The sequence below is a fragment of the Aplysia californica genome, unplaced genomic scaffold (assembly GCF_000002075.1).
Source record: "Aplysia californica isolate F4 #8 unplaced genomic scaffold, AplCal3.0 scaffold00170, whole genome shotgun sequence".
Taxonomy (NCBI): Eukaryota; Metazoa; Mollusca; class Gastropoda; order Aplysiida; family Aplysiidae; genus Aplysia; species Aplysia californica.
The window spans coordinates 1,263,222-1,273,649 of NW_004797440.1; positions in this window are offsets into that span (position 1 = coordinate 1,263,222).

A 10,428-nucleotide genomic window follows, 5' to 3' on the forward strand; every position below is an offset into this window, starting at 1 on the left:
AAGTCAAATTCTTTGTCAATATAGAAGTAAAGAAAGGCAAGCTCATTTGCTCTGACACCAGCAAAATAGGCCCAGCTCATTGGCAATTGCCAGCAGCCATACAGTCAAATGGCTAAGAGCACCTTTACGTAGAGAACAAGCTTTTTTCTGTTCAGTGATGATATTCTTCACATTGCATACGCAGGAATTGGTAAAGAGGAGAAACAAAAATTTTGCTAATACTAATTGACACAGTTTTTTTACTTATTTAATCAGAGATTATTTTAATGAAAGTTTGAACAAAAGATATACTGACATGGTAGTTAAATTTTTACAGGGTGGGATATTAATTGTAGTTTGTACCAGAGTATTGAATTATAATAATTATAATAGGTCATATTGTTTTCTTGGGTATGCTGTCTGGCTCAGCACATTACAGATCATCCTAAGTTATGATCAGTTGACTTGAGATGCATTGATTTAATTTAATACTGTCGATGAAAGATTACATCGTGATGTTCATTTTAAAAAAGGAATGATTATTATTGTCTTTCTTCAGCTGTTCTACCTGTTTGATTCCACTGGATGGGGAATTAAAGTCATTCGTTAGTGCTCTTGTTATTATGCAATTCTCATGAAGACTATTGGTTTGGAAGAATCTGTAACAATGTTCCAGAAAAGAAAGTTGAAGAAAAAAGGGTGGGGGGGGGGGGGGGCTGCTGGAATGGGGTTTAAAAAGAAAAGAAAAAAGAAACCGTGCACCCTTATGTCCAAAGCCGGATGTGTTGAATTTCAGTTGTTGTTCAGTGATTTTGTGATGCCTTTTTTTAATACTTTGTTATGATCCCTGTCATGTAATTGGAAGTTAAAACTGTAAATTTGTGTCTTTTGTTGTGCCAATGAACGACTAGCTTGATGTTTATGGACTCTAGTTTGTGCATGATTCTTGTATTTTTGTGCAGCAACGCAACATCAGGTCGACTTTGTTATCAACAAGAACAAAGTGATGAGACTTACAGAGTTGTGTTTCGTTTGTTTCTTGTATCAATTGCTATTTGAATCATTTTTTGGGTTTGATCAAATGGTTAGTCATGCAATTCCCTTTCTTAACTCAAGCCCTATATTATCATCTTTTCTGTTCTAGAAGGGCTTCCTTGTAGTTACATAAATAGATGTAGATGTGTTCATTAGTCACTGGCCCTCCATGGTGACTACAGTGACTAAAGTAGTATGTACTTCAATTTTTAACAAAGTCTGACAAGAGGATGTATCCCTGAACAAGCAGAAATATTTGTTTGAAATCTGCTTGTGATACGAGACAATATTGACAAGGGACTATTCCGCTTTAAGAAGTTATCAACTATGGTCTGTTTGTTGGTTATTGTTGTTTTTCTTTCTTCATGTCTTTATAAGTGTCGGTACGAGTACCTTCTTGTGTGTTTGTAGACAAGTCATTCTTAGAACATATTTAGGGTGCAAATTACTTTTCTCTCCTATTGAATTACTTATTTTGTATTTGTCCATCGTTTTATCCAGCATTTGTTGTGCACTTTTGTATTTATACAAATTTCTGAGATTCCTGTAGGAAGCGTTTGGAAATTACACTGGTTATTTAAAAAATACTAAAATAAAAATTAGTGAACCTACCAGGCTGCATTGTATTTTGTCAGGTGTATGAAAATGGTGAATAGTGCATTGAAGTATGTGATTGCTTGCAGTAATTGAGTAATTTTCATGTTGGCTGCAACCTTGCTTCTCTGTGCTCAACACAGAAAAGTGTCTTTGTAAAGAATGCACACATTTGCCTCTTTTGACATGCTGATGTCTAATTGTTGAGGTACTCCATAATCATGCACTACCTGCTGGGTCATCATTTATCATAAATTTATGTTAGAATAGTAAAACAGCACTAGGCAAGTTGTTTGTAGTGCTGGTAAATTTCATATTGTTATGTATGTGCGTATCATGTTCTATACTACATGACATGGTGACTTGGCAGGTCTTGCTTTGCATCAGGCATGGTGTAGTGTAGTGACTCTGCTCTTGACGTACTTTGTCACGTTCATGGTTCACGTTGGGAGCAATGTGTGCACACAATATGATGTTAGTTGCATTCTGGTTTTTCTGTAAACAGTGGGGTAGCACTTTCAATTTTTTTTCCTGTTTTGTTTATGGTTTATCATTGCGTGTGTATGGATGTTTTGAGTTTAATGCATCAAATACATTTTTTACTCCAAATTTCTACTGAAACAATTTGAATTACTGTGGTAAAGTTAATCACACTTCATGATGAGGGACAGATTGGTAGTTTGGGATACCCTGTGTTGAGAGGTATTTCACAACGGGTACAATTTAATTTTCCTCCTATCTTAATGTTAATACTTTAGTTTTGAATGTATAATGAATAATGAACGCTTTTTACGTTTAGATTCATAGTTACATACATGATGATTATTTTGGGCAATGTAGCATCTTTTAAGATAGTGACGGTGCAGTGTCTTATTATTGCACCTTATTTCGCTTATATCACACATAGAGGGCAGCCAATACTTGCATCCATATTTCATGTTCATGAAGCTTATATTTTTCTCATGGTATCGATAGTTTGATGCTTGTGAAGTCCTTCACTTTTCTCTTTCTGTCTGCTTCTCTATTCCCGGTCCTCCTCTCTCTCCCTTTCTCTCTCTCGCTCTCTCTTTCTCTCTCTTTTGCTCTCGCTCTCTCTCTCTATTGTATCACTACCGATTCATCTTTTCTGTGAGTGCTCGCGTATGTGTCTGTATGCTTGTCAGTGCATCAATTCTGTCTTTATCTTCCTCCTCATTTGATGGAGTCCTTGTGAATGTCTTGAATTGAGTCTCTCTTGTAGTATTCATGTACTGTCACTTTTTCATGTTATGTAGTGTTGAGGTCTGTTGTTTCTGTGCTGTTATGATGTACCCCATGTATCCCAACGCTGTTGTTTGGTTAAATTGGTTATTGTTACAAGTTAGCGGATTATATTGACAAATGACCTTTTTTCCTTCCCATTCTGCTGTTCTCATATTGTGAAGAATCAATATTACAGGACCATTGCATTCATTGATTGATCTTTCCCTCGCCCCATCCCACCCCTTCCCTCTCGTCAAGTGAGTTACAATGTTGTCTTGGTCTAGAAATAAACCAATACTCCTGCACTCAGTGACTTCATACTTCTTTGTATATGTTTGTATGAGAGAGGGAGCAAGCTACATACTTATTTCTCTGTGTGTATGTTGAACAGGTAGTCGTGCAGGGTATTTGTATGGGTAGTAGGCTCTGACGTCTTGTTCCTCTGCTGCTATTGGTCAAAGTATGGTTGCCAAGATGGCAAGTTGTTTTATTAATGTCTTGGGTTCATGACTTAAATTGATGTCAATTCTAATTCTATGGATACGTGTTGCTAGACGACCAGTCATTGAGGATTATATGCCACAGGTTACCCAATTTTTAAAAAAATTTTTTTGGGGGGAAGGCTTCAAATACATTTACAGGGATATGCTCTCTCTCTCTCTCTCTCTCTCTCTCTCTCTCTCTCTCTCTCTCTCTCTCTTATATGTTATCATTTGTATCAGATGGTACGAACCGACAGAGGAGACAGCTGATGGATACTTACTTATTAAGCATAAAAACCCACTGTAAATGGGAGAGGCATGGATGACTCATCCTCAGCCAACCAAAACGTTCACGAAGTGGCAACTGGAAACTCGATATCCTGTTCATTTCAGATCCCTGTGGTTTTTCACTCTTTACACATCCTGTTACAGTTAAGAGCTAGGGTTGGCGAAATTCTGCACACGGAGATAACGTACATGGTGACATGCACACTTGCCTGGTAAACAACGGATCTGGTGAGATCTATGAGCGGGTGGTTGGAGGGCGCCACTGGCAGATCCTACTTCTTTTTTTTTCCCCTGTTATTTCTGTCAATGTCTTGTTTCTTCCTTGTTTTTTTTTATGGCCGTTATTGTGCCAACACGTTTCTCTACTCAAACGAAAACTGAGACCTATGATAAACTGGTTTTAGATCAACTGAAAGCTGATGTGTATCGTGGTGCCCAGTTGTTAGACTGACCAGTCCAAAGTTGTCAGAGTCACGAGGTTTTGCGTTTCTTACAGGTCGTACTATAGGCGAACACTATCGCTGTGGGTGGTTAGCGGGTGCCCTGGTGTGGTTTGCTAATTATTTCCTATCAAACGTTTATCGTTCTCATCCCTCCTCATGTTGTGTGATTGTGTTGCTAGCGCCGTAAAACACTTACTAAAATTGAAACTAAACCTCTCTTTCTCTCGTTACATTTGTCCTAATCTGATCCATGACTGTCACTGTGCTGACTAGCCGGCCGCAAGTCCCAGCTTGAAAACAACGTGCCCCTGACTGAAATGTCTTTAGGCCATTCACAAAGGGGGGACATTTCTCGTTCATGCACAGTAGAATTGTAAATGGGCTGATTCATCAATGCCACGCTTTTAACTGCCTGATCTACAACAGGGAACTGCTGCTCTTTCTTTCCTAATCCTTACTAATGTCATTTTTCCTGTACTTCTTTTGTATGTTTGTCACTCTCTTGTGACCCACTATTTCCGGGGTGCATTGATAGTCGAAGCACTTTGTGCTGTTGAAGCTAGAGAGGTGAGCAGAGTAAGTCTGATTTCGTGTAAGGACTTCTCTGTTGACATCCACTCCTATTATGCAGTTGCGAGCGTCGTAAAACATCTATTAAAACTAAAAACTAAAACACTAGGTGAAATGTGTACTGGGCAGTTGATTGGACGGTGCCGCTGGTAGTTCTTTCCCTCTGTTTCTGTCTCTCTGTCTTGTATCCCTGAACTAACTGACCGTTATCGAGTCGACTTCACTCAAAATCAACTGTGTAATGTCTATGTGTAGCCCAGATGCAATTTAAAGTACGCCCTGAGTAAACTAGCATATCCTTGTTGCGGTTATTTCCTGTGCCACAGCCGTCTGTGGTCTGGCCTGAAGGAACACTCCTGCAAAAATAATCGAGATAGCTTGGAGATTGTAATATCGATACTGGGGAGAAACTCGATACTTTCGAGCATTTTGTTAATATCTTGAGGGGGGGAGGGGGGAGGGAGACAGAGAGAGAGAGAGAGAGAAACGTTGATTTCCCTTGCAGATATTCGATCGGAGAGAAGGAGCAAACCTCACCAGAGCACCAGCCAACCACCCACCGCTCATCCTTAACAGTGCAACACACTGTGTAAGTTTAGATTAGGTTAAGTAGTGAGTATCCTGAACATACGCTTTACGTATATTATTGATTTCCTGCAACTTTCCTAGATCCTGCGCTTCGGAAATAGTTTACTAAGAAGAACGGGCGTTCAACGAGTTCGTTACTGGTAATTTATTAATGTGTTGTAATCGATCTTTGCGTCGAACCAAAGAGTCTACATAACAAGAGGGGCCACTTCTCTCTTTGAGCCAATTAAAAATGTGTCCTCAAAATTCGGTGGCGCCCTCTTCGCAAAAGCGCAACTTTTGCGAACAGAGTTATCCTACTTGAGTTTTAACAAATTAAAGTGAAACTAGCAAGTTTTTGAATGAATTTCGGAAGAACGCTTTTTTAAAATGGTTACGCTGACAAAAAACCTCTTCCGGAGGAAAGGGTGATTGTTTTCTTCGTTTAATTTGACTTTAGAATGAAAGGCGAGAGGTCATTAAAATATTTAAAAAACTAAAACTCTGCACTGAACGAACCCGAACTGCTGATGAACAGCAGTCGATCTGCGCACGCAAGGAGGTGCTATTCCTATTCTTCTTCTGGAAAAACGGAAGAGAGCTTCAAAACAGACTGCAGCGCCATCTGAAGCAAAGAGCATACTTCCTGCGGACACTTTTTTAGCTTAGTGGCCCATCTTGTTAGTTACCATCTTTGGTCGAACACACGAATAGTCTTGAAGGTTATTTTTGCCCTAGAGTAGCCTAGAGTTAAATTTAGACTGAGGGTGTATATAATGTAACAATAACAGTTAACAGTCTTTCAACTTTTCTTTTTTCACTACCCCAACGACATCAATTCATCTTTAGGCGACTGTAACTAGGCTTGATGGGTAGCATTAGTGCGTTCCACACAATTAGCTCAGCCTTATCGGAGATGGACAGTTAATTCCCAAAACTAAAAGTAATAGTACTGAAATCTAGGCATTAAACCCATACTATTAGTATACTTTACCAAACACTCGTTCCTGTTCCCCAAAACTATGTTGATCGAAGTACGAGTAATCTCAAATTGCGTAGGCCAGCAATAAAAACGTTCTCAATGCATTGCAACTTGACCAATATTTTAAAACACGAACTTCGTGCCGGAAGTTACTTTGCTGTTTTCATGTATAGAAGAGAAAAGAAGTTTCGTTTTGAAATTGTTGAAAAGAAAAGGGAAACAAAAAGAATGAAAACTTGCGCAAGAAAGAAAAAGAGGTGGGTGGTTGACGGGTGCTCTGGTGGGGTTTGCTTCTTCTTTCCTATCAAACCTCTATCGTCCTTATCTCTTTCCTTCAGTTTTATGTACGTTACTCTCTTGTAACACCTCTAATCTACTGGCGCTCATATGACCTTAAGCAGTTGCGAGCGCCGTAAAACCTCTACTAAAACTAAACTAAAAGAAAAAGACACGTCCCCTGGAAGTACAAGTAAAACGTTGGTGGAAATGTTTTCCCGCCTAAACGCGCGCGTGTATGTTACTTGCATAGCATAATGTGCATGCACCTGGCGTTACGAAAGCAAGACTTTGGCACGCCAGGGGCGCAGCTCAGAATGTCGACAAAAACGCTGCCCCGAGTTTCGTCATTCGTAATCGGGAACGCACCGTGTGTTTGTCGATTTCCAAATACATTTACATGTACATGTATGTATGTACTAGCATGTACATGTAACATGTGTGTGTAGGCTATTAGAATTGGCATGATAGGGTTTGGTAGTGAAATATTGTTTGTCCGTGTTTAACACCCTGTCAGTTAGTGTCTGTAGGCAAGCGCATAATATTTTATGTATTCGATTCCTATGTGGGGAGGATTTTATGTATGATATCGTCACGCTCATAAGATACGTGATTTTTAGCCTTTTTGAGAAAATGAGAAGAAAAACTGCTTCTTTCGAGCAACAGACTCTTAGAAACGCTTGAATTTTGGTATGCTCAATTGATTTTATATTTGAATTATTCTTTTGTCCAAGTGAACTACATTACCAAGCTGGCCCTGTTCTTCATTTCAGAGCCAAGAACTCAACAACAACAACAACAAAAAACTATTTTAAAAAAACCCAACCCATGTCCAAACCGAGGCTCGAACCTGGACTTTCCGATTCGGGGACGAGCGCACTAACCGCTCTGCCTCCGCAAGTAAACAATATACAAATGTGAATGAAGGAAGAACGATCGCATGATACACTTACAAAGTGAAATCAGTCTGCGCCTGTGTTGCACTACAAATAATTACCTCCAAACACAGGTTCACTTTAAAATCGACATACAGTGTAATAATAATATAGTCAAAAGAGGACCAGCAATTGTGACGGCGAAAAGTAGTCATCTTAGACCGGTGATTCTCTTGGACAGAGTGATTAAATTAAGGAACGACGGATGTGAAAAGGGGGGGGGGGGTGAAAAAGTAGTCGCTGCTACAGATGATTGTTCATAACTTGTGATAGCCAAAGCAGGTTCAACTGTAGGCCTATCTTGTTACAAGTTCACCATTCGAGATTTATGAAATTACCTTCGTCATTCCACAAATACTTTCCACCCAATGACTTTCATGTGACTTTGAAAGGAAATTGTAGTTCTCGTTATGGAGCTTGATGCTATCGCATTGTCAGTATTGTCAGGCTATCACAGTGAGTGTTTGGCAGGTGCTCTAGTGGGGTGTGCTCTTCCTTTCCTCTAAGCATCGGCATTATATATATATATATATATATATATATATATATATATATATATATATATATATATATATATATATATATATATTTATATTTTAATTTATATGTATATAAAATATATATAGTCTAATTGTGTTGCAAGTGCAGTGAAACTAGTACTTTAAACAACAACATCAACAACAACAACAACAACAACAAAAACAACAACCCAACAACAAACAATTCAATAAATAAGAACAGATATAAACAAACAAACAACCAAGCAAAACAGAGCAAATAAGACTATCAATACTATAATAAACCAGCGTGCACTATAAGATTTGCAGCACCATGATGAAGCAGTTGTGAACATCCGACTCAGGGAAGATTTCTTGAATCGCCATAGAGGCCTATACATGCCTTTATTTTTTAAATTTTTTTATCAAGCAGTATCAGATTCTGATGGCACGCACCGCCACGTACCGTGTGGAGCACTGACTTATTTATTCTCTGTCTGCCTGTCTGTCCGTTTGTCTGTCTGTCCGTCCGTCTGTCTGTCTGTCTGTCTGTCTGTCTGTCTGTCTGTCTGTCTGTCTGTCTGTCTGTTTCTCGACATTAAATGACCGTAATTGTGTCGATGTGCTTCTCTTTACTCAAACAGGAAACAGTCATACAATAACATCCTCCAATTTTATTAAAAGCTGTTATTTTTTGTACTACTTTTTGTTCTTTTTTTTGTGGGGGGGAGGGGGATTTTTTCTTTCCTAAAGGTGTCGTGCATCAGGTATCTCTAGATTCTCTTGTACACCGTTGGTGGTTTGCTTTTTCTTTCCTGTCAAACATTTATCATCCTATTACCTCTCCTTTTGTTGTGTTTGTTACTCTCTTGAAACACCTCTAATCTTCGACACTTACAGACCTAATTGTGTTGTATGTGTCGTAAACTCTTACAAAAACTAACACACACCCACCCCCCTCGGACACCATGATCCTTTTCCTAACCTGGTAAGTACGGTCGAAATTGTCTACAATGGTCACCCACACACACACACACACACACACACACACACACACACTCACACACACACACACACACACACACACACACACACACACATACACACACAAACCCCCAACAAAACAGAAATAAACTCTTGTGGAAATGAGAAGACCGTAAAAGGCAAAAGGTTGCTTTCATGAAGAGACGATGTGTAGGCCTCGTGACTGCCACATGTTAATGAAATGCTTTAATACACGTGGTTGCGGAAAAAGAAGAAATAGATCAGATACAAACCGAAACTAGAACAGCCTAAAAAGATATTAGTACCCCCCCACCCTTTTTTCCCAGCCAAAAAAAATAAGAAAGAAAACGGAAAAGCTAACTCTTCTCCTACGGAACATAACATCAAAGTCATGAGAGTCACTTCGTTTACTTCATGGTTATTCATGAATGTGTTCCCTACCTCACCAACAACACCAACCAAGGTGACGTGTTAGTTGGATATGACAAAATGAATGTAAAGAGGGCGCGGACTTGTGTGATATTATTCATCCCATACAGCTGTGATGATATAGGAGAAGAAGAATATTGTCATCATAGGCCTGTTTTGCTGAGTACAAGACAGTGCACGAACAATAACACCAAATACTATCATCCAAAAGAAAAGGAGTACAGGAAAGTAGTAGCGTTTTGTATTTTAAAAATACTTTCCCCTTTAATGTTTTTTTTTTTGGAAGGGGGGGGGGGTAATCAATGGTATTTACCATTCTTTCTTTCTTTCTTTCTTTCTTTCTTTCTTTCTTTCTTTCTTTCTTTCTTTTCTTCTTTCTTTCTTTCTTTTCTTCTTTCTTTCTTTCTTTCTTTTTGTGAGTCTCCCAATATCACTAAACCCGTACCAGGATACACCGATAAATAACGTTACGATAGCTCTCTCAACTCTCAGTCTCGATATTTTCCTGAACGCAACGCGACGCGACGCCCAGCGCGTTCGTTCATTCTGCACGATTATCGTGCCCTCTCGTTCTCTGGCCGGTTTCCTGCCTCTGACGCACCAAAGCGTGTTGCTACACACAGAGGCAGACAACCGCACACACAGACGCGGTGTGTTGTGTCCCGTTTTATCCGCGTGGTATCGGCCCACACCACGCTCGCCGTGGCCAACGCCTGAGAAATGTGGAGCTCTGATAAAACAGCGTAACTCCACTTTGACAATGGAGACCGATTTAGTGGTAGCTTGAGCTCCGTCCCAGAGAGGCAGAGGGCAAAGAATTTTAAAAAGTCTTTATTTCTTCTCCAGATATTGTAGCCTGTAGGGTTGCTATTGCACAGGGTGGAACAAGATAAAGTGTGATATAATTACAATTACAACAATGTGAGGGTGGCGGTGGAAAGGGGGGGGGGGGTGTTCAAAGTCCACTCCTCACACATTTCTTGGTACATGTATTACAATCCTGCGGCAGTTAAAACTTCTGGATTCTAGAGAGTAGAGAGAGATCGATTTGGACTCTTTTTCAAGCTAAAGTGAAGAGCTCTATTATAATGATAGCCCCCCCCC